Source organism: Neovison vison, chromosome 9 (genome assembly GCF_020171115.1).
Source record: "Neovison vison isolate M4711 chromosome 9, ASM_NN_V1, whole genome shotgun sequence".
NCBI classification, from domain to species: domain Eukaryota; kingdom Metazoa; phylum Chordata; class Mammalia; order Carnivora; family Mustelidae; genus Neogale; species Neogale vison.
The window spans coordinates 87,587,489-87,612,934 of NC_058099.1; positions in this window are offsets into that span (position 1 = coordinate 87,587,489).

Consider the following 25,446-nt stretch of genomic DNA (forward strand, 5'->3'; position numbering starts at 1 on the left):
TATATCCCCTCACAATGGAGTATTACTCAGCCATAAAAAGAATGAAATCTTGCCATCTGCAAGAATGTGAATAGAGCTAGGGAGTATTGTGCTAAATGAAATAAGTTAGAGAAAAACAAATACCATATGATTTCACTTATATGTGGAATTTAAGAAACAAATGACCATGGGCAGGGGGGCAGGAATTAGGGAGAGACAAACCATAAAATAGTTTCTTAACTGTAGAGAACAAACTGATAGTTACCGGGGGGGGGGGGTGGAGGGATGGGGGTATCAAGGAGGGCACCTGTGATTAGCATTGAGTGTTGTATTTTAGTGATGAATAGCTAAATTCATCTGAATCTACTCCTAAAACTGTATTATACTATATGTTCACTAACTGGAATTTAAATAAAAACTTGAAACTAAATTTAAAAAACGTTAACATTGTGAGAAAAAGGATGTGTTAAGAAACTTATTGTAGTCATCATTTCACAATATCCACATATATGAATAATGATTATATAATATATATTAATTATATAATTATTATTCATATAGTGAATATATAATATATATTATATATAATTATTATATAATAATTTATATAATGATATTATTTATAATATCATTATATAACATAATGATTTATGTGGCACAACTTAGACTTACACAATACTATATGTCAATTATATCTCAGCAGTACTGGAAAGAATTAAATAAATATATTTTTGTTTTTTATTTGCCTTTTGTTCTTTTTAGCTTTAATTTGCACCTCTGAGGTGAAAGCTTAGTTTATTGTTTTAATGTATCCTCTTTTATTATATATGGATGTAAAATATGTATTTCTCTCAGCACTGTTTTAGATACATCCATGATAATTTGAAATGTGTGTTTTTCTTAATAGTTAGCTTAAAATATTTTCTGAATTCGTTACAGAGGGTTTTTTTGTTGGGGGGGAGAACTGGATTATTTAATGGTATATTGTTTAGTTTCCAAAGAGTTAGAGATTTTTTAAGTTATCTTTTTTATTGGATACTAGTGAAAATTATTATTATAAGAGCATATACTCAGGATGATGCAATCATTTTGAATTCACTGAGACTTTTTCATGAGACAATATCTGATCCATTTTGATAAAAATTTTATGTGAACTTGTGAACTTTGAAGTTATTGGGCATAGTGTTTTATAAATGTGAAGTTGGTCAGTTTAATTAATAATCTTGTTCATATTATTTTATACTGTTAGTCATATTTTGTCTGATTTTAATTTTGTTTACAAAAAAGACTTGTTAAAATCTCCAATTATGATTTTGGAGATATATCTAGTTCTTCTTTTAGTTCTGTCAATTTTTGCTTTATGTATTTTGAAACTAACTATTTGCTATGCACAATTAAGACTGTTATTTCTTCTTAATAAATTAGCTCCATTTACATTAAGAAATGTTATCTTTGGAAATATTTATTACCTTGGAGTCTACTTTGTTTCAGAGTAGATGAGGTAGTACATCATCTTCTTTGTGCTTATTATTTGCATGGTATATTTTGTTCCATTCTTTTATTTTTAAATATTTCTTGCATTTAAAATGTTTTTGTCATAACAAGCAGCATCTAGTTGAGTTTTTCATCTAGTGATATAATTTCTGTCATTGAAATGGAGTGGTTAGTCCCAAATACCATTTGGTTTATTGATAACATTGCTGTTTATTTCTACTATTCTCTTTTGTTGATGTACTTCTCCCACTTCCTTTGAATTAATCCACTATTTGTTAATATTCTTTATATACCTCTAATGACATTTTAGCTAAGTCTCAAGCATTTTAATAAGTTAGTCTAGACATTACTATACTTTCCTTAACTGTCCACGGTTATTTAAAAATGTCTTTATTTCATCTTTATTATTGAAGCAAATGTTCATTCAGTATAGAATCCTAGGTTTACTTCTATTTCTTTCAGTACTTTAATTATGACATTGCATTGTCTCTGTGTTCCATTTTTTTCTGATGAGATAATCAGCTGTCATTTTTATTGTTTTCTCCTCAATATAATGGGCCATTTTTTCTTACTACTCTTAATGTTTTCTTCTTTTTTTTAATTCTCTCTTTGTCATTAGTGTGACTATGATGTGCCTAGGTGTAATTTTCTTTTTATTTACCTGCTTAGGGTTTGCTGAGATTTATGGATCTCTGCATTGTTGTCCTTCATTTATTTTAGAAAAAAAAAATTGAGGCAGTAGTTTTTCAAATACTTCTTCTGCACATTCCGTCTTGATTCCTTTTATGGTACTTCCTTGCATGTTAGACTATTTCTTATATTCTTACATGTCCTAGACTCCTCTTTTTAATTTTTTCACTGTTTTTTTCTGTGCTTCAAATTGTATAAATTACATTATTCTTCCTTGAGCTCACCATCAATTATCCTGCTGTGACTTGTGTGTGACTAGGCACATCTAATGAATTCTTTATTTCCCATATTTTATTTTCAGTTCTAGAATTTTCATGTCTTCTTCCATAGGGGTTTTATTTCTCTGCTTAAGTTACCTCAACATCGACACTTTATCCACAGACCACTTAACATATTTTCAGTGGTCATTATAAAGTCTTTTTCTGTTAATCCCAACACCTGAGTTATCAGAGTTCTCCACTGACACTTGTAAACTCTTGAATATTGTCCTATTTTCTTGCCTCTTCACATGTCCAATGCTTTTTCTTACTTTAAGTGAGACGTCATGAATTATACATTGTAGATTTGCATTATGTTCTTTTTTTTTCTAAGTGTGTTGAATTGTGTCTGGCAGATGGTGAAATTATTGGCAGATCATCTTGTCATCTTGTCAAGGCTTGCTTTAGGCTTTCTTCAGGCCCATTTCAATATTCCTGTTAGTCCTATAATGTGGTTTCTTACTCCTCAGTTGTAGATGCTCTGGTCTGAACTGAATCCTTAGGATATCCACGCAGGTCTTTCTCCTGCGGCTGTCCTGAAATGCACATCTCTGCTAAGGGATGTTACTTGTAAAGTCTCTGTTCTAGTTTCAGTTCCACTCTCCAAGAGAGCTGTTCTCTGTTAGGCATTTGTCAGTTCTTCTTGGCAAATGTACAATTTAGAATTGAGTCCAAGTCCTAAGAATTCGCTGTGTAGATTTCTAGGCCACCTTCTTCTGAGGATTCTTCCTTTCCGGTATCCTGCCCTATAGATTCCAGACGCCTTACCAGCCTTGAAGACAAATTTATGTTTCCTTGGCCCAGCATGTTTCCTAGGCCACAAGGGACTTAGGAAAACTGTGCATATATGTCTTATTCCTGACCTTAGGGGAAATACTCCATTTTTTCCCATTTAAGTAGGATGCTGGCTTTAGATGTGAAGTTTCTAATTTTACAAGGTCAGTTAACTCTTATAAGTCTCTTAAATAATGATTGAGTACTATTTTTTTTTCCCAAATGACTTTCTCAACACCCATGGAGATAATTATGATTTTTCTCCTCCTATGTTAGTATGGTGAATTAACTTGATGATTCTTCTAATGCTTTTCCCCAAAATTGAACTAGTCTTGCATTCACTGGGATACGTTCTACTTAGTTATGATGCATGAGTTTCTTAGCTCTGTTTTCTAGTATTCAAGACTTTTTCATTGACATTTCTCAGTGAGTTTAGTGTTTTTTTTAATGTGTATGTATGCTACATTTATTAGTATTTATTAGCTATTATTCATTAGTGCTAGGTAGCAATATAATGTTGCTTCATAAAAATTATCTGAATGTTATTCTTTAGTTTCTAAGCTCTAAAATAATTTTGTATTCTTTTGATACTTCCTATTTGGAATATTTGGCAGAAATACACGCAAAGTCATTTGGGCTTATTATTTTGTGGGTAAATTTTTAAATAATACTAATTTCTTTTTAGCTATTGATCAGCTTAAGATTTCTATTTCAAATGGGATACATTTATCTTGGACATTAGTCAACCAAATTTTAAAAATATGTATGTTTGTCATTTTTATGAGTTTTTAAAATTAATTCATATATTTCACTTCTTATTTTACTTTTGGTGTTTGGTATTACAAAAAATGTAAAAATTTGTGGTTTCTTACATATTTTCCTTATTTAGGTCATCTAATGACATACCTACTTATTTTCCGTTAAGTTCTTTTTTCTCTTCAATTCTTCTATTTTAAAAATTTTTTCACATTATTAATTTTCTGATTTTTTAAATTATTGTGTTCTCAATTTTAATTTATTCTAGTTTATTTATATTTATAAAAATATAGCAAATTCCTCTGATCACTGCCTTAAATATATCTCATTTACCTAGCATGATCTTTGTGATTATATTTTTAGAAATTCTCTACTTTTGTTTTGCATTTTACCCTTTACTAAATAATTGTTTATTATTTTTTTTTCTAATAGTCATTTCTTAATAATATCTAGCTTAATCCCTTTATGATAAGGGAGTATTGTTTGCTGGATTTCTACTAGAAGGAAGTTGCCAATATTTTCTTTGTGACTAGTATATAGACAATTTTTGTGAATGTCATTATGCATTTGAGAAAAGGGTACATTTTCTATGATAGGTTTAAAGTTTCTATGATAGGGATATACATATCCCTATTTTCTTTTAATATGCTTTTTAAAAGTTTCCATGTACTCACTTATTTTTGATCCTTTGCACTTGTTTAGATCTGTTTTGGTGTGTTAGAATTTCCTATTATTAGTGAACTCTTTTTAATTGATCCTTGTATTTTTTAGTTTCCATTTCATATAGGATTTTTCTTGTACTCAGCTTTCTAGGTATAGTCAACTGCAGTTTCGTTAATCAATGATGCTGTTTCTTATATATTAAGGTTACAATATCTTCTGATTATTTGATGGTCTTTTGGTTCTGCAGTATCCTTAATTTACACATTTCTTCTGCCCCCCTATTCCCAACCCCTTTTACCAGGAAGTATCCAAGAAGTATCTCCATTTTCTACAACAGACTTTCATCTCTCAGTACCCGTGTCTTCCCACAACTCCTATCTCTGTTCTCACACACTGTCAAGCTTCTTCATTTCAGTTCATATGTAGTCAATGATCTCATGTGAGTGTTTTGTCACTAGAGTCACACTTCCTCTTTTTTGAAATGTTTGCAATCTAATCCCATTATGCCTAGCCTATCTGCTTCCCTGACTCCTTGTCTGTACCATCTGCTTCTAACTCTCATGTCATTCTCATTTCACTGGAAGGAGTGTTCATATTGCCACTGAGATCACATTTGATGTTCATACTATCCTTTGTTTCCTAAATATGGTATAAACATGAGCTATGTTCAGTTTATTTAGTCCCTTTGTTGATCTGTATGTTTTTGTTTTTGTCAATACATGAGAAAGATCCCATTTAATTGGTCAGCATTATCTTATGGGTACCCAAAAATTCTTAAATTCTCTGTTGTGTTGCTGTGTAAAAGAATTATTGCATCGTCTTAAAGTATCCATGTAATATACATGCAGCTGAGTTGGTGCCCCTGGCTTCAGGTCTCTGAGGAATTTGCACTAGAACTGTTAGAACTTCAATCTCCCCTGAAGTTTGACTGGAAACCATCTGTTCCCAAGCTTATTCACCAGGTTACTCATAGACTGTTTCCTGAAAGCCTCAGTTACTCACTGGCTATTGGCTGAAAGTCTCTCTCTCCCTCCCTTGATTGTGAGCCTCTCCTTAAGGTAACTTACGACGTGGCAACTGGCTTACTTCTGTGGGAGCAAGCAAGAGAGCAAGAAAAATCATCCAAACAGAAGCCACAGTCTTTTTATAACCTACTCTTAGAAGCAACATCCTATAATTTCTGCTACAGTCTGCTTACTAGGATGAGTCATTAAGCCTGGCTCATACTCAAGGGGAAGAGATTAAACCAAGGTGTGAAAAGCAATAGGCAGAGGTTAGTGAAGGTCACTTCAAAGTGTATCCACTACAAATATTTTGTGGTAGATATATTGGTGAAAATATGATCTCACCAGAAGGGCATAGAAGCAATGATACACAAGGGCAGTTAGTACATCTGATGCCCATGTATTTGTGTCTAAATACCACTTCTTAATAAAGAAAAAAAAACAGAGAAATTACTTTTCTAAATCTGCAGCAGGGAAAGTAATAAAGTGAGCCCTAAACACTATTTTTGTGACCAAAACCAAACCAACCCAAACAAAGAAGACTAATCAGGACATCTCAAAAGAACACAGAAACCATCTTGAAAGGGCTCCCCCTAGCCAAATTTGGGACAAAAGATATGATGGTTCTAATAGACTACACCACATTAAATTTAAAAAAAAAAAATTGAGTTTGTATTAATATCACACAAATTGGGAAAGAGAAAAAGAGGAGGTAAAGCTCTTCTTATACATCTAGATATAAATAAGCAAATAAGTAGTAGACATATCTGCATATATTTGCATATGTGTATTCACATACAAACATGCACATAAATATCTAAGTAGAGAAAGTCAGTGACTCTGGGGCAAGAGTATATTGTAATCCTTATATTATTCTTTTAGCTTTTTAATAGATATGATTATTTCAAAATAAAAAGCTAGAGGAGGAGAAAGTAAAAAGTTAAAACTCTTAGAATAGAATATAGAATTATAGGGTTACAGAGGACAATTTAGGGGTCCTAATAAAGGGTCACAAATTTAACAAATCTGATTACATTAAAACAAAGAACTCCTATTTATCAAAAACTATGCTTTAGAAAAAGTGATTCTAAAGAATACAAATTAGGAGAAGATACTTGAAACACTTATAACTGAAAAATAAAAACTCTCCCCATTACATAAAGAACTTATAGGCATCAAAGGGAAGAAAAAAGCCCAGCAATTAATTAATTAAATAAAACATAATAGGCTTATGCCTGGGCCTTTTCCTCATTGGAATATATTTTGGCTTTCAAGTAACAGAGAAGTGCTTACAAAGTATGGGGTTAAATGTCAACTCAGAGAAAACCCTTTGAGTTTGAAGTTTCTTGATTTTTATGCCCCATTTTTTGTATGGATGAAGAATTTATATTACTGATTTCTACATTCAAACCAGCTGCATCTTTTAAACCCATTAATTTCCAGTAATTTGCACTAAGTATTCTGATCAGGTATTAGGTATCAGTGAAACAGATATTTTCTGATCAAACATACCTACATAAGAACTCCCCTAATCTTTTCAAGAGTAAATGCCGATGACATTTTATAAAGATATCTGGAAGGCAGCAAGACCTCAGGTATCCAGAGAAGGGGAGAGTATGTTACAAATCCACTGTGAAGCTCTTTTCTTCTGATCCAGAATCACAGGGAAAGTCCTAATAACATATATCAAACACCTTTGAGAACAACTGAAATCTCATATAGTGAGGAAGGTAAAAGATTTCAAATCCTTAAGAACCATACCATATCAACCAAAACCACTGTCCAATCATTTAAAATGTAAAATCCATTCTTAGCTTACAGTTTGTACAGAAACAAGCAATAGGCCAAATTTGGCCAGAGTTTGCCAACCACTATTCCACACCTTAGGAAAAAAATTATTTTCCTTGTAGGAAATTAGTTTGGGAATTTGGGGCATGATCAAGGAAAAAGATAAGACCATGACATAGCTGTAGCATACATAAACTTTGGGGTACAATGAAAGGTAGGAATGCAGAGGAGGTCACTCATAGCAGGAGAGCAAGAGAGCCTCAGAGGCTCTGGCTTGAGACCACCATTCAGAAGGGGAAGCGGGCAAGGAAACTCCTATGAGAGAGAAAGGGAAGGATGAAAGGAGGGAGAGAGAGATAAAGAGGCTGGAAGGGGAGTTATCTGTCTAGGTAATGCCATTGAGCCACACAGTGAGAAATCTCTGGGTCAGAAAGCTCCAAAGGGCTATTGCCTCTTTTTGGTTTTATTTGCTTGATTGGTTGGTTTGGTTTTCGGGGTAGGGTTTTTTGTTTGTTTGTTTGTTGTTTTTAATTAATAGACCCTTGATTTCATCTGTGGCTATCAAATGTTGGGTTCTATTTCCTGGGGTATGCAAAGCAGCAGGCAGGTCTAAATGGCTAAAAAAATCTGCTTTTTGAGGCCATATTTAAAACGGTGGGATTCATAAAAGATTGAGTTTGGCTCCAGCAGACTTTAAGAGCTAATGAATTTCTGCTTGCTTTGAAGAAATAAGTAACACAGAGGCAATATAGAAGCCACTATCGACTCACTTATATAACCTTCTTCTAACATCAAGATGTGAAAAGAAAACAGGGAGATTTCTCACATGTTATAATTTACTAACATAGAAAAATGTATTGCATCCGCCTTTGTGTTAGTGGTACCTCCTACCAGGCCCATCTCAACTATGGGCAGGACTTGGGGAGAGTTTACAAATGGAGTCTTCTGTCCTGTCATCAGTGCCCCTTCTCTTTCCACCTCAGCCTCTCATCACTCTGCCTGCACGGATGGAGACTGTGGAGACCCGACAACATACCAAGCTTCTCCACAGTAACTACCCCCTCCACACAGCCATAACTTGGCCACTCCTCAGGGCTAAAGAGACACACATCATTGTCCTGTCAGCTCTGAGTAGGACAAAGTTGTCTCTGAGCCTGGAAGGGCGCTCAGGGTTATTTAGATAGGAAACTTGGGCTCTGTGGGTATCCAAATTATGGATTCAAAGGGGGAGGCACCTTTCCTTGGCCCCACAGACTCCTCGTTCCTTGGTGAACTAGGAAAGAGGCCCCTTCTGGGTCCAGGGATGTGATCTCTCTTAGAGCACTTGCCACACAGAGAACTTAGTAGAAAAGTACTAAATGAACGACTATGTTGGTGATTGAGGGAATGAAGAAATAGATGAATAGTTGGAGATAAACAGTCGAAAGTGGTGATCCCGACTCCATAAAGCATCATAAAAAATACAGTTTATAAATTAATTAGCATGGGGTCCCATAGGGAGATGCTGGTACATGGCTTTCTTTCCACAGCAGTAATAGTGCTGGCCATTCTCTGGTGATGAGGTCACATTAGATCATTCAATCATTCATCATTCCATGATGAGCAAATCACAAGTTCCAGAGTGCTAGATTAAGAAACTGATCCCTCTGGGGCGCCTGGGTGGCTCAGTGGATTAAGCCTCTGCCTTCGGCTCAGATCATGATCTCAGGATCCTGGGATCGGGCCCCACATCGGGCTCTCTGCTCAGCAGGGAGCCTGCTTCCCCCTCTTTCTCTACCTGCCTCCTTGCCTACTTTTGATCTCTGTCTGTCAAATAAATAAAATCTTAAAAAAAAAAAGAAACTGATCCCTCTACCCTGAATTTTTTCTCTAATAGAAATAGATCACAATTTCTTTGTGTACATCATAGTCCTCCAGCATTATGTATATGTTTAGAGGTTATTGTTACTCAATAACTCTATCTTCATCATATAGGACTAAAGCATCAGAGCTCTTGAAAGATGAAACCTAGCGATCAGTGTCAACACCATTGATTTTTCACTTTGCAAAACTTGTTCATGGGAGGGAGTGAAACTTTTTTTTTCTTTGTAAAAAAATTTTATTAACATATATAATGTATTGTTTTAGGGGTACAAGTCTGTGATCCATCACTCTTACAAAACTCACGGCACTCACCATAGCACATACCCTCCCAGTGTCCATCACCCCACTACCACATCCCTCCCACCCCTCTCCCCTCTAGCAACCCTCAGTTTGTTTCCTGATATTAAGAGTCTCTTATGGTTTGTCTGCCTCTCTGGTTTCCTCTTGTTTCATTTTTCCCTCCCTTCCCTTATGATCCTCTGTCTTGTTTCTCAAATTCCTCATATCAGTGAGATCATATAATAATTGTCTTTCTCTGATTGACTTATTTCTGTTAGCATAATACCCTCTAGTTCCATCCACATCATTGCAAATGGCAAGATTTTGAGGGTTTCGATGGCTGCATAGTATTCCATTGTATACATATACCACATCTTTATCCATTCATCTGTGGATGGACATCTAGGCTTTCCATAGCTTAGCTATTATGGACATTGATGCTATAAACATTTGGGTGCACGTGCCCCTTTGGATCACTACAATTGTATCTTTAGGGTAAATACCCAGTAGTGTGATTGCTGGGTCATAGGGTAGCTCTATTTTCAACTCTTTGAGGAACCTTCATAGTGTTCTCCAGAGTGGCTGCACCAGCTTGCATTTCCACCAACAGTGTAGGAGGGTTCCCCTTTCTCTGCATCCTTGCCAACATCTGTCATTTCCTGACTTGTTAATTTTAGCCATTGTGACTGGTGTGAGGTGGTATCTCATTGTGGCTTTGATTTGTATTTCCTTGATGCCAAATGATGTGGAGCACTTTTCATGTATCTGTTGGCCATCTGGATGTCCTCTTTGCAGAAATGACTGTTCATGTCCTCTGCCCATTTTTAAAAAAAAATTTTAATTAACATATAATGTATTATTAGCCCCAGGGGTACAGGTCTGTGAATCACCAGGTTTACACACTTCACAACAGGGAGTGAAACATTTTACCAGGGAAGAAGCTGGACATTCTTGGCTTGGGAAAATGCTTCTACTAAAATAACAGCTTGTGATCTGAAAGTGCTTTGGGAAAAGCAGCATACAGTTTACTTTCATTTATTTACTTACTTATTTATCTTGTATTTTAAAAGATTATATTCATTTATTTGAGAGACAGAGAGAGAGAGAGCACGAGAAGGGGAAGTGGTAGAGGGAGAGGGAGAAGCAGACTCCCCTCAGAGCAGGGAGCCCAGTGCGGGACTTGATCCCAGGACCCCAGGATCATGACCTGAGCCGAAAGCAGACACTTAACGAACCAAGTTACTCAGGCATGCCCACAGTTTACTTTTTTTTTTTTTTTCAGATTTCATTTACTTATTTGACAGAGAGAGAAATCACAAGTAGGCAGGGGTGGGGAGGGGGAATCAGGCTCCCTTCTGAGCAGGGAGCCTGATGTGGGGCTGCATCCCAGGACCCTGAGATCATGACCTGAGCCTAAGGCAGACGTTTAACCCATTGAGCCACCCAGGTGGCCCCACAGTTTGCTTTTTGACAACCATTTGATAGCAAATAAAAACTTGGGTACACCTTATGAGTCTTTAAATTGGAGTTTAAAAATTTCCAAGGAAGTAGCATTTTACAAATAGGTTGAACATCTGTCTCGTACTGACTACTCAATAAGTAACTTAAACTTTAGTGAACTGTATGGCTGATCTATTAATGGAAGATTCACCAGGAAGAGTAGGACTAGAGGAAGATACACAAGATTCTGTAATGAAAGAGAAAGCAGAAAGACGTCATGAGCAGAGCAATGGGTCTTGGTGACAAGGTAGAAACCCAAAATACAAAACGGAAAGCATTTTTTCTATGCTGATACTATACTAGGAACTAGGTGCATCATCTAATCCTACATCAGTTCTATGAGAAATGGATGGTAAACTCATTTTAAAACTGAAGAGATTGATACTCAATAAGATTATATAATTTGTTCATAATTTTCCAACCAGCGCTGACTCAAAATCTTTATATTTTCAATTGTGCCAAGGGAGGAAACTGGTATATTAAACAGGGGCACATCTGGTTTTATGTTGTGTTATGCTGTTTTCTTGTTATTGAGCTGTAGTGCTAGGGCTGCCATGATTCAGAACCCCGGCTAGTGACTCCAAGAGCCTACAAATCCCCCAGACTTTGTTCCCCACGTTTTGTGACAATGGCTGTATGCCCATGAGTTTCTCATGCTCATTGTCTCCCACTTCTTTATATTTTTCTTCTCTTCCTATGCCAGTTTTCTACATTTTCATATAATAATGACAATAATCAGTCTTAAATATGTATCCTACTAGCCACCTCCAAAGTATGTTAATACATACGGCCTTTGATCCATGTACATAGGACAGCCATTTTATTCCCATTTTGCAAAGGGAGAAAATGAAACTCAGAAAGATTAAGCAACTTGCCTAAAGCCACCCCAGTAGGAAGTGGCAGAACCAGGACTGATCCCCCCCCCCTTTTATTTTTTTAAATTCCTATTTTATACCAGGGCCCTTTCTTATACCTCAGGCTCACATCAGGGCTTTTGGAGTTCCTTAATCCCACAGAATACATTTAAGACCAAAACATCCTGAAGCATCTGAGCCAACTTCATATACCTGGTAGGGTTAAAAGCAAAAAAGCATCAATAAAATCATCCCCTTTTTAGCTGTGCATAATAGCCAGATGGAAGTCTGAATTTTGTTGAGCAACTATGAAGAGAACTCTTGACCAGGGTCATTTTGAACTCTGTCCATCTCACATTGGGTCACTTTGGTAAGCAGAAATTTACTGAGGGGGGATAAATTCTGTTTAAAGAAAATTTTGTTTTGAAAGCATTTAAAATAATTTGGTAAATCATTTAGTGTGGATATTACATTATGACCCAACAGGAATCTCTGAGCATATTTCTTTTCTAACATATGATAGAAGCCAATCCTTGAGCACCCTCTCAGGTTCAAAGTGGCTTGTAAAACTGAATGTCAATAATGAAGTTATAAATTCCGCATTCCAAACCCTAACAAAAGCCAGCCACAGTAATTACAGAACAGAACTAAGTTATATATATTTTCAAATTATATACATATATAATTAACATATAATAATTAATAACATATGTAATATAATAAAGAGTCTGAAGAGTTACCAAAATGACATGGAAGCTGGGAATAGGAAGATGACCTATGAAGGATGATAGGACACATGTTCCAAGCAGAGGAAAAAATTAAAAATCAAACAAAACCAAAAAACCACTTAAACCTCCCTAAAACATACAGCTTTCAACATACCCACTACGAAATTCTGTTCTGCTCTGATTCCCTTAGGTGATGCCTGCTTTGAAGGTCTTACTGGCTTGTTAAATTGCAATGAAGGCAAATTGGTTCCCCTTTTAACATTTACAGGTTACCACCAGCCCCATACCACTATGTTAACAAGCACTACCAACCTCTGTGCTGCTCTACTGCTCCAAACCCCTCCGGGTGCCACACTGTGTTGGGGGCAGAGATAAGTCTAGCGAGAAAGTCATCACACTGAAATCATGATGTTGCCAGGATCATCTCGCTGTACTCTGGCAAACACTACATTAAGCTGCTGATAGCAACGTAAAACTCAGCAGGGTTGAATGATCACCTACATTCTGATTTTCCTCTGGCTCTATGAAAATAGCACATGTAATACTTTGTACATGAGTCTCTTTTTCATATGTAAATATCAGGAGAGAGAGAATCCAATAAATAAACCTTAAAATATTTGAATTACTTGGACTGTAAAGCTAGACAAGTTTACACTTTGAAGCAGCATGAATTTATATCCTAATACTATTTGTTTCAACACATAATATTGCTACTGAATTTTCATATCAATAATATAGCACAGAGGAGTGCAGTGTCATACATGAGCACATAATTGTCTATTTAAAGAAGTATGCATTTGCATTTACTCATACCTTGTATGTCATATGCTAGATTTTTTTAAAAGAAAGACTATAAATAGCAAAGGTTCTTATTTTTTTTCAATAATTCTTGAAAATAATACTTCAAGGCTGATAAATTTTATCAACACCAAACAGTACAGTAGGAAACTTACACACAATCTAATGCTTGTGTTTCTAAAAGACACTGTTCAATTTATGACATGTTCCATATGAAGGCCAGGATACACATAGCCTCCTAAAACAGTCTCTGAGATTTAAAGCCCATACTATTTCTTATGGACTTGGTTTGCCTGCCATTTATAATTTCCATTTATTGCTTCCTTAATTGCCTGGGCATGACCTTATATTTTGTAACCTTTTCCTTTTCCTCTTTAGGGCTTTAAATGATTTGCACATATCATCTTTAATTGACACCTCAGTGTGACATCAGCAAGATAGAGAGGATGGATAGCACAATCCACAAAACATTATCCTTGCAAGTACATTTCTAATACTTTGAAAAACAAATGAGCAGAACACACTTGCTTTTAAGCTTTTCCTGGCAATCTTTTCTAGAAGGCTGATTCTAGTACTCGAATTCCAGTATTCAAATCTTGTGCACCAAATCAATAAACAAAGACTTTTAACTTCAACCCAAAACTCAGCAAATGGGATTTACATAGGGAATACTTTTCTTCAAGTAAGTTAATAGTAAAGTTTTGAGACTAGGGTTGAGAAAGTATAATCCATCTTTAGTTGGGGTTAATGGGATGGAAGGCAGATATTATCATCATATACTTCTAGAACTCCTAGGAAACTTAGAGACCACAAGACCAGTCCTCTCAGAACGGAGGACACTGAAGCCGGATAGCTTTCTTAGCATCATAGAGTTTCTAATAGTAGTTGGGACCACTCAGGCATTCTCACTGTAGGTCCTATGTGTTTACTACTACATCAAGCTATTTTCTTTCAGAACCTGATCTAAAATAATCAGAGCAGATGTAAAAAATATATTGACAAACATATAGATCAATGGGGGGAAATGGCACTACATAAGAGAGGAGTACTGAATGATTAAGATGTTTTATTGTATGAAAATGAGGAGGAAGAGGAGGCAATTCCAGTGACAAGCAGTAATAGATATTAAAGAAAACTTATATCACTTAGGTCCCTCATCCTTTATTTTCTATTCATCTGATACTTAAATCCCCTCTATAAATCCTATCTATATCATTCCATTATATAACTAATATGTAGTCATCCAAATCATACTTGAATACTTTTGGTGATGGAGAATATACTGCTTCAGCGGCATGCATTTCATCTGACTTAACCCAAACCAATTTCCTTTCAAGTTCTTTCCTTGAAGAAAAAATACTTCTAGATTAGAGAATGAAATGATGATAACCACTCGATGTTTAGATTAATTTACTCTTTTTATAATGGAAAAAAAATGTATCTGAATCCAATATAAGCACAAAGAATTTGCTATCCTTTATGATGAAACATGCAAAGCCAAAAAGTGAATTAAAATTATCTTTTTCAACTTTTCCACTGTTAAGTATTGCAACTGTATTAGGTACTTTATCAGTTTCCATGATAGCCTTGAAATATATGATTATATATATATATGATCAAATTATTTAAGAAGTTAATAGCATCAATAGAAAGCTGGGGCTCTAGCTAAGGTTCTTTCCTTGCATTACAATGTCACGTACCTTTAATAGCTTTGAACCAAATAATAATTTTTTCAATATAAAAAAAATTCAAGAGTCTTATTTACCTTCTAGTAAAGCAGTCATTTATCTTGAACTGTTCAATGGTAAAATAAGATATTCTATAGAAAGTACAGATGGATGAATGATAAGTACTAGCGTGAATGAAAACATCTCAAGGCAAAAATGCAGAAGCAATACATAATAGAAAAGGATGTTTATGGAACACAATCAATGACCTTGTCTTGAATTCTGTGTCTGAAAGAGAAAATGTTCTTAGTAGAGGCCACAACTAGAGATCATATTTTGTCTACCATCACTGCTAAACTTTCCATGGATGAGGAGTCAGATTTAAATTTGAGTAAATCAGATTTTACCCTTTAGTTAATTCTGATCCATACAGTATCATAAATGCAAAGCCTTCATGTACTTTCTAAGAATACTCTTTGAACTATTTTTAAATTTTAACTTATCCCAAATTTATTGTTTGTAGTGTCTCAGTATGACCATATGCATGTATATCAGAGATGCCCTTTCCATGTACGTATGTATATGTGATCACACACAACACATATCATTAATTTACTGAGTAACATACTACAATGGTTCTTGCTTTAAGGAAGAGCAAAATAACCCAGCATACCTCAAAAAAGAAAGAAAGAAAGAAAGCTAAACAGCAATCCCCACCTTGCAAATAAAAAGGCACTGGAATGTGTATTTGGAAAAACAAAGGCAATTTAGGAGTATTTTTTATACCTCAAAACTACAGGTAGAGCAAAAATCATGATTAACTCCTTTAGTCTACTGGAGCCAGTTTAGGTTACATGAGACAACTGTTAAATTCTCAGAAATTTGGGGAGCTGGTTATTAAATATATCCATTATTAAAAAGTAAATTGAAGCTTACAATTGAATAAGATATTAAAAACAAAGGTGAAAGAAACTAAAAATTCATAGTTTCCTAATTATTTTGCTACATTTTACTATTATCAATGTGCTTGAGGTGGTTTAAGTCTATTATTATACCAGCCCCGGGGAAACACTATAGAATCATGTGACACTGAACATCTCTTTCTGGCACCTCTTTCGCTGCTTTTAGTTGGTGCCTTAAAATCGACCATGGTGGGGATACTCACAGCACAGAAATCAACTAAAGCTGCAATGCAAGGTGTTTTATCCCCCTCCATCCCAAAGGCAGCTGCTACTAAACATTTAAAAGCACACCACTGATATCCTGAACAGGAATGAATGCAGCTTTGTGGTTCACAACACAACATCTGAATCTGACCTTGTCCCTTAATATCTGTGTGCTCTTGCAAAATTTTCTTAAATAAGTAGTGACCTAGTCTCTTTGTCTGTAAAATGGTTTATAAATCTTTTTAAGCACTTAACACTGTGTCTGGATTGGAAATTTAAGTGATCAGTAAATGCTAACTGTAATCATTATCAACCACAAGATGTAGAAATGAACTACAGAATGGGCCAGTGGATTTAGTCTTACATTCAAGAGAACTGGTAAAATAGACAAATTAGGTTTTTTCATAACTTACTTAATTCTTTATATAGAACTTTATGCCTTAGGAGCCAGAGTATAGGGAAAAATCAGTTGCATTCTCTGAAAAACCTACAAAGAATAGGGTTTTTATACTTGTATAAAAACATATATGCTTTCCTAATATTTAATTTTTTATTTATAGGATTTTTTAACTTTTAATTTTAATATATAGGGTTCTTTAACTTCTTAAATTTTTTAAACTTTTTAACTTTCTAAACAGTATAAATCATCTATATCTATCTATCTTTCTATATATAGAGAGTAGTAATTTAACCAAATATCCATCATGATCCAGTAGAAAGGTTCTGACTCTAGACTTTGTAGAACTAACATTTTTATATTGATTCTGTTTTAATTTCCTGTGTCTAGCAGAGCAAACCATCTACTATGGATGGCCTCCAGTTTCCTCAGCTTTACATTGACGTTATTTTACAAGGTTGGATTAGCAGCTGAACTTGACTCCATCTTTTTTTTTTAAATTTTTGATTTATTCATTTGAGAGAGAGAAAGAGAGAGAGAGAGAGCACTTTGGGGGGGGGGGGTCAGTGGAAGAGGGAGAAGCAGACTCCCCACTGAGCAGGGATCCCTACTCCAGGCTTGATTCCAGCACTCTGGGATCAAAACCTGAGCTGAAGGCAGGCACCTATCCGACTGAGCTACACAGTCATCCCATCTTATGAATTTTATTCATTTTATGAATAAAATCTTCCATAGCATGGTACTATATAGTTAGGATAATACATGGAATGATGGATTGAACACATATATTTACTTCCCCCTCCCACCCAAAATCCCAGATAAAAATAATGAAAAGCACATAAACAGCAATGGGAAATACCAAAAGCAACATCAGCATTCAAGAGATTTAGAAGAATTCTCATGAGATATGAAACAGGGACAATAATCAGACCAGAGTGGGACGCCTGGGTGGCTCAGTTGGTTGGACGACTGCCTTCGGCTCAGGTCATGATCCCAGAGTCTCGGGATCGAGTCCCGCATCGGGCTCCCAGGTCCACGGGGAGTCTGCTTCTCCCTCTGACCTTCTCCTCGCTCATGCTCTCTCTCACTGTCTCTCTCTCAAATAAATAAATAAAATCTTTAAAAATAATAATTATAATAATCAGACCAGAGAAAATGATAGCCAAAGACCTGCAGAAGTAAATTTCACAGATAACACAAAGATTGTAGCAAATAAATACAATGAACAGAACACTCAAAAGCAAACTGCAGAAATTCACTAGAAACTTTATCCTGAGCAACAGGACTGTTTGTAACCCTCTTAGTCTGAGAAGTTCATGCAGCTGAAGTGCATGTTTGTTTAAGGCTGAAGTTCTCGGCCAAATTTATTTGTTCATTATATTATTTTTTTTAGAGTAAGTCTGAGTTCAGTCATCATTTTAGGTGTCTTCCCTGTTGCTAGTGGGCTGTGAATATTCTGTGTCTTTGCATGTCTGACCCTCTTGTTTCTCACTCACATTCGAATGGTACTTTTGATACAGTCAGACTCAGTTATTTTTCTGCAGAGCATTGAAAAAATTAGCCTATTGGCTTTATGCATCTGAATTGTTAGTAATAAGTCTAACAGATCAATCTGATTCTTTGTGTATAGCTACTTTTCCTTCTCTTTTTGGAAGCTTTTAGGATTTCCTACTTTAGTTTTCACGACCATTATTTTTCTGTTTTTCTACCAGTGAGACTTTTTTTTACTCTCTTTAGCTCTTAGAGACTAGTTTCAGTATGACTACAATTTTTCTTTAATTCTAGTGTACTGTGGTATTTTCTACTGCGTATTTTTCCCCCTCAATTTATTTTATTCTCTCCTTTTGGAGTTCTCTTATTTTATTTTATTATTTTTTAATTAACATATAGTGTTTTATTTGCTTCAGGGGTACGGTCTGTGAATCTTGAGGTTCAAGATGGTGACACTGAAAGATCCTGAACTCACCTCCTTCCCCAGACATGGAGTCTGTATATGAAACAATTTCAGGGCACGGTGGGTGGGTGGGTAAAGGGAAAGGGAAAAAAAAAAAAAAAAAGAAAAGGAAACCTAAAAGTCTGGCTGAGTAATATCTATACAACAGGTCAATGAGATGAAAACCACATCAAACAGGTTGGGAGAGGCTGGGTCACGAACCCCTAAACCCCACCACAGGCCAGCCACCCACAGTCAGGGGAGAGCTCAACACCCAAACTTCCCAGAGTAGCGAGGGGTCTGAACCCCACACTGGGCACCCCAGCTTTTAAAACCTGCACCTGAGAGGCACCCCCCCCCCAACCATCTAGCTTTGAAAACCAGTGGGGCTTGGGTCTAAGAGATCACAAGACAGCAGTGATCTAAGAAATGGGTCTTAAAGAGCTTTGCTCAGGGGCGCCTGGCGGTGGGGCGGGTTATGCACGAGACTCTTAGTTTTGGCTCAGGTCTGGATGGAGCTCGCTTTGGCTGGCGTTTAGGGCAAGTGTGCTTAAGATACTCTCTTCCTCTCCCTCTGACTCTCGATTCTTGCTCTCTCTCCCTCCAATAAATAAATCTAATAAAAACAAAAACAAACCTCTCACTCAGACTTAACCCGCCCAGACTTCCTGTAAAAGAGGCTCCTTTGCTTACACTAAAGCATCAGCCTGCGGGGTCGCCTAATCACACAGGCGGCTCCATCAAAGGAAGCTGGTTAGGGTCAGTTTTCCAGTTTTGCTCTCTTCCTCTGTCTTGCTCGAGGCAGTGAGTGCTATTTATTTTTTAAGACCTTTTTTTTTCCTCTCTCTCTTTTCCGGGGCAGGTGCCATCTTCGCTTTCCCGCCTCGGCCTCGCCACAGCCAGCGGGCGCCATCTTCCTGCTCTGGCTGGGCTGTGTCCTGGAGCCCCCATCGTTCCCGGAAGAGAGTTTACGCATGCGTGTGGTGCCCGGATTTTTATGGCTGCTGTGGAAGGGACCTTCCTTGCTTCTCCGGCCCTGGCTCTGGTGGCCCAGGAGGGGCTTGGGTCCCATGGGATTATAACAATCACCAAGACAGCTCTTGGCAATTTAACCACCTCTAGGGCGCTGCTGAGAGCACGGACTAGACCGCACCTGTATCTCTGTAAAAGGGCCTGATTGGCCTGCCCTGGAGCTTCCGCCTGAGGACGGCTTCCGGTTCGGCACACACAGCTCGTGGTCTGGGGAGCTGCTCTCAAGGAACATGGAACTGCCACTCTTGCATCCTGCAGCATCCTGCTGTATCTCCTGAAAAGATCTTATGCACTCGTCTGAGCCCTCCAGAAGACCACCGCCAAACCAAAATGCCACCGCCATCCAGAAAACACATCCAGAGTACCTGGCTCTGCTAGCCATGAAGACTGATGCTCGTGGTCCCGCTGGAATGCATAGATTTGCATACTTTTTTTTTTTTTAAAAGATTTATTTGTTGGAGAGAGACAGAAGGGAGGGCACAAGCAGGGGGAGCAGCAGGCAGAGGGAGAAGCAGCCAACGCCCCCCTGAGCAAGAAGCTGGATATGGGACTCCAGCCCCAGATCCCAGGATAATGACCAGAGTGGTAGGCAGCCAATTAAGGAGTGAGCCACCCAGGTGCCCCAGATTTGCATACTTTAGAAACTGTTGTCTGATTGTCTGGCTTCCAGTCAGCCTGAATCTGGGTGGTGGAGATCCTCCCTTCTGGGACACTAACAGGTCTTGGCACGCTTTCAACTGCTGGGAGATATTAAAACAATATAATAGATGGCTTGGACAATCACAAAAGTGTGAGAGACAACCAAGAACTGGGGCAGGGTTGAAGGACGAGTTTCATCTCAAGGCCAGTCCTTCAGGACTGGGAGAAGTGGTTGTTTCATCAAATGCATGGAAACCAACAGAGCCAAGTAAAATGAAGAAACAGAGGAACACGTTTCAAGCAAAAGAACAAGGTAAAACTTCAGAATGGCTCTTAAATAAGCATTATAGTTTCCTTACCTACCTTCCATATTCTTAGTTTTACTTCTAAACATTTTTATTGTTAAAAATAACACATAGAAAGGGTTGAAAAAAGAACCTCATGTCCTTGGTTTGGGTGTGTGTGTGTGTGTGTGTGTGTGTGCGCTACACGTTTTGGTTGCTTTCCATCTATCACTTGTGCATCTTTAAACAATATAGCTTACTTTTTCCTCTTTTGGAACGTCTCCATAAAATGAAACAAACTGAATATATTATTTTATTTTCCTCTATTCATTGAATAATATGTTAAATTCGTTCATATTGTTGTACATACCTGCCATTTGTACATTTTTATTGTTTTACAGCCTACCATTTTATAGTACACCACAATTTACTGTTGACTGGCATCTAGTGGTTTCCAGTTGGAGATGACAAATAATGCCACCATAAAATTTCTTGTTCTTGCATCTTGGTGCACATGAGACTTCACAGGACTAGATCAGTAGGTCTCACAGTCTACCATGTATCAGAATCATCTGTATAACTTTTGGTAAAATAGATTGCTGGGCACACAGGTGACCATATGCAGTCTATCCTTTTCTTACTATGTTTGTTTCTTTTCTCAACTCTCTTGTGGATTTATTTTGCTCAACTTTTTCTAAGGTCTTGAGACAAATTCTCTGCTTATCAATTTTTAACCATTCTTCCTCTCTTTAGTATGCCTTTTAGACTGTAGGTTTCTCTGTTTACTCAAACAATTTTGAGTAGTTTCTATTATCTTTGACTTCAAGATAGTTTCTATTTCCCATTAACATTTACTTCTAGATACACTGAGTTTTGTGTTTGTTTGGTTTTTAAAACTTCAAATTTTGAAATAATTATAAATTCACAGGAAGTTGCAAAGATAGCAGAGAAGTATAATTGTCACCCAGTTTTTCTTAGTTTTTATATCTAATGTAAAGTATTAGTTATTAGTATAATGTTATTATTAGTTAATAACATTAATTAATAGTATATAATAGTTAATAACATAACTAATGGTATAATTAGTTATTTGTATAATGTTAAGTATCATATGAAAACCAGGAAACTGATATTGATACAATATGTTTGATTACTTCTGTGTCCTTTTTTGATCCCATATGCATATTGGTTTAACCACCACTGCAATCAAACTATAAGAATAGTCCTTCACAGCAGAGATCGTCCTGCTGCCACTCCTTTATAGGCTCACCCACCACCCAGGCCCCACAACTACTGATATTTTTTCAATCTCTACAATTGTGTCTTTGGTAGTGTTACAAATAGGGAATCATATGATATGTGGGCTTTAGAAGTTAACTTTTTTTTTCTTGGCGTAACGCCCTGAGATCCATCCAAGTTGCTGCATGTATCAGTAGCCCATTCCTTTGTATTACTGATTATATCCCCTGGTATTGGATGAACTATAGTTTGTTTACCCACTAATCTGTTAAGAGACTGTACCTGAGGGTTTGGGTATTGTGATCTGAGATTCTGCCTTCTATTTCAGTTTTTAGTTTAGCAGACACCTCCTGATACTACAGTTAAGGGAAAGGTGGAAAAGGTATCCAGGTTCTTCACTTAGTCTCCTTTCAGTCTCTTGGGGGAAAAGATGCAGAGGTGGAAGTTCAGGATCCCCATGAGGCCTCTGGTTGCATTACCTTGGCTAGGAAATGCACCTTATTATTGTTTCCACATGATCTCCACTGACACCCTTGTGTGGGGGAGGGGGTTGGAACAGTGGAGGGTTTCTCACCTTCAGGCTGGGATGAAAGTTTTGCCTTTCCACTGGGTCCTTTATAATTGTCTTGAAGGGAGGAGAAGAGTCATATTACAGTGGGTTAATAGTAAAAATCTAGGCTCTCATTTGGTCATGATGCTGGGGTCATTGGATCGAGCCTTGCATCAGGCTATGTACTCAGCATGTAGTATGTTTGTCCCTCTCCCTCTGCCCCTCACCTACCCTACTCTCTATCTCTAAAATAAATAAATCTTTTAAAAAACGGAATGTGTATGTGTGTATATATATATATATATATAATAAATATATATTTTATTATATTATATTTTATATTATATTGTATTTATTATATTATATATTTATAATATATTTATATGTTTTATATTATATATAAATATATAAATATATATTTATATATTTATATATAATATAAAACATATATATTATGTATAAATATATATTATATATATTATATATAAATATATGTATATATAAATATAAATACAACAAAACATGCATAAGATCATATATTGAAAACTTAAAAAATGTGATAAAAGAAATAAATGAGCTTTATCATGTTCATTAATCGGTAACTCATTAAAGATGCAAATTCTCTCCAAATTATTCTGTAGATTGAATGCCATACCTATCAAAATACAAACAGGATTTTTCCCCCCAGATATAAACCAACCAGTTCTAAAATTTATAAATAAAAACAAAGGAACTAGAATGGCTAAAAGAATTATGAAAGACAAGAATAAAGTTGGAGGTGGGCGCCTGGGTGGCTTAGTCATGGTCCCAGGGTCCTGTGATCAGGCTCCACATCAGGCTTCCTGCTCAGCTGGCAGACTGCTTCTCCCTTTCCCACTCCCCCTGCTTGTGTTCCTCTCTGGCTGTGTTTCTCTCTGTCGAATAAATAAATAAATCTTAATTTAAAAAAAAAGAACAAAGTTGGAGGAGTTACACTGGCAATTTTAAGACTTACTATAAAACTATAGTAATTAAGTTAGTATGGTGTTGATGAAGGGATAGACATATAAATAAAAAGAACAGAACTGAGATTCCAGATACAGATCCAAATGAATATGATCAATTGATTTTTGGCAAAGATGCAAGAGCAATTCAAGGAATAAAGACTAGACTTTTCCACAAATCATGTTGGGACAACTAGAGATCCTAGGCAAAAGAAATGAACCTTGTTCTGAATTTAATATCTTATACTGAAATTGCTTAAAATGAATCATATATATAAATATAAAAAATCTAAAACTTTCAGAAGAGACAAAGGAAAAAAAATCCTTCACATTAGGTTTAGTGATGAGTTCTTAGACATACTACAAAAATAAATAAATAAAACCCCAAAACTCCATAAAAGACATTGCTAAGAGATTGAAATAGTTAGCCACAGAATGGAAGAAAATATTTTTATATCACATGCCCACAAATGACTGGTGTACAGAGTATATATAAAGGAAACTCAAAACTCAAAAATAAGAAAACACAATCCAATTTTTTCCCCAATTTATTTATTTTCAGAAAAACAGTATTCATTATATTTTCACCACACCCAGTGCTCCATGCAATCCGTGCCCGCTATAATACCCACCACCTGGTACCCCAACCTCCCTCCCCCAATCCAATTTTAAAAATTAGCAAAAGATGTGAATAGACACTTCACCAAAGAGATAAGGATTAACAAAAAGGATAGTCAACATTGATAGCCACTAAGGAAATGCAAAATGAAACCATGCTGAGATGCTAATACACAACCATTAGATGGCTTAAATTTGAGTGTGTGTGTGTGTGTGTGTTTCTATGTCTGTGTTTAAATGTTCACAAACTGACAGTATGCACAGCAACTGGAACTTCAACAACATTGCTGGCGGGAATACACAATGGTACAGCCTTTTTGGAAAAGGTTTGGTAGTTTCTAAGAATGGTAAACATAAACTTATTTGTGACCCAACAATCCCACTCCACCACCCCCCTTTTTTTGGTGAGAGAGAGCGTGCACGTGTGCTCAGACGCATAGAGAGAGAATCTCAAGCAGGCTGTATGTCCAGGGCAGAGTCCCACATACTCAATCTCAGGACCCTAAGATCATGACCTGAGCCAAAATCGAGACATGGAGGCTTAATGGACTGAGCCTCCAGCAACCTCATGCCCGAGTGTCTTTTCTAGAGAAATGAAAACTTACGTTTACGCATTAACCTGAACACAAACATGCATAGTGGCTTTATTGATAATTGACACAAACCATCAACATCCCAAATGCCCTTCAAGGAATGGATAAATTATGGTTTGTTTATCCGTGCAGTGGAATACTATTCTATAAGAAAAAGGAGTAAACTTTTGAAGTATGCAAGACTTTGAATGTATCTCAAATTGTTATGCTGAATAGAAGTCAGTCTCAAAAGGTGTGATTCTATTATTATAACTATTGAAAAGTCATATCTATTGAGATATAGAAGCAATCAGTGATTGCTAAGGACTATGAAAAGTATGATGATCTTACCTTAAATATAAGATAGTTCCAAGGAGATTTTTAGGGGGTGAGTAAACTGCTCTGTAACCGATTATGATGGTGCTGACATGAATCTAAATGTGTTCAAATGCATAGAACTCTACACCAAGAAGGGGGAAGAAAGTTTTACGCAAGGTGAATAAAGCAAGATGATTTTTAAGTATAATTAAAATAATTATTTTTTCAAATCTGAAATATATTGGGATTTTTTAGTTATCTATTTTTCTGGCTTAATTGAATAGTGATCAGAGAATATATTTTATAGTGAAACCTGTTCATTAGAACTGATGGAGACTTGCTTTACAGCCAGGATGTTATCAATAGTTCCAAATAATCTGTGTATATTGATAGAATGCCTATCTATAAATGTTTAATACAACAATAGATGGCTTTCATTTGAGCAGTTTTTTAAACTGTTGATCAATGTCCTTATGAATTCTGTTGCTGTTTCCTCTTCTGTCAATTACTGAGGGGGATAATCTTTTTCTTTTCAGATTTTATGCAATGTTATTAAGTGGCATACAAACTTAAAACGGTATAGCTACTTGGCAATTGAACTTTTTTTTATCATTAGAAAAT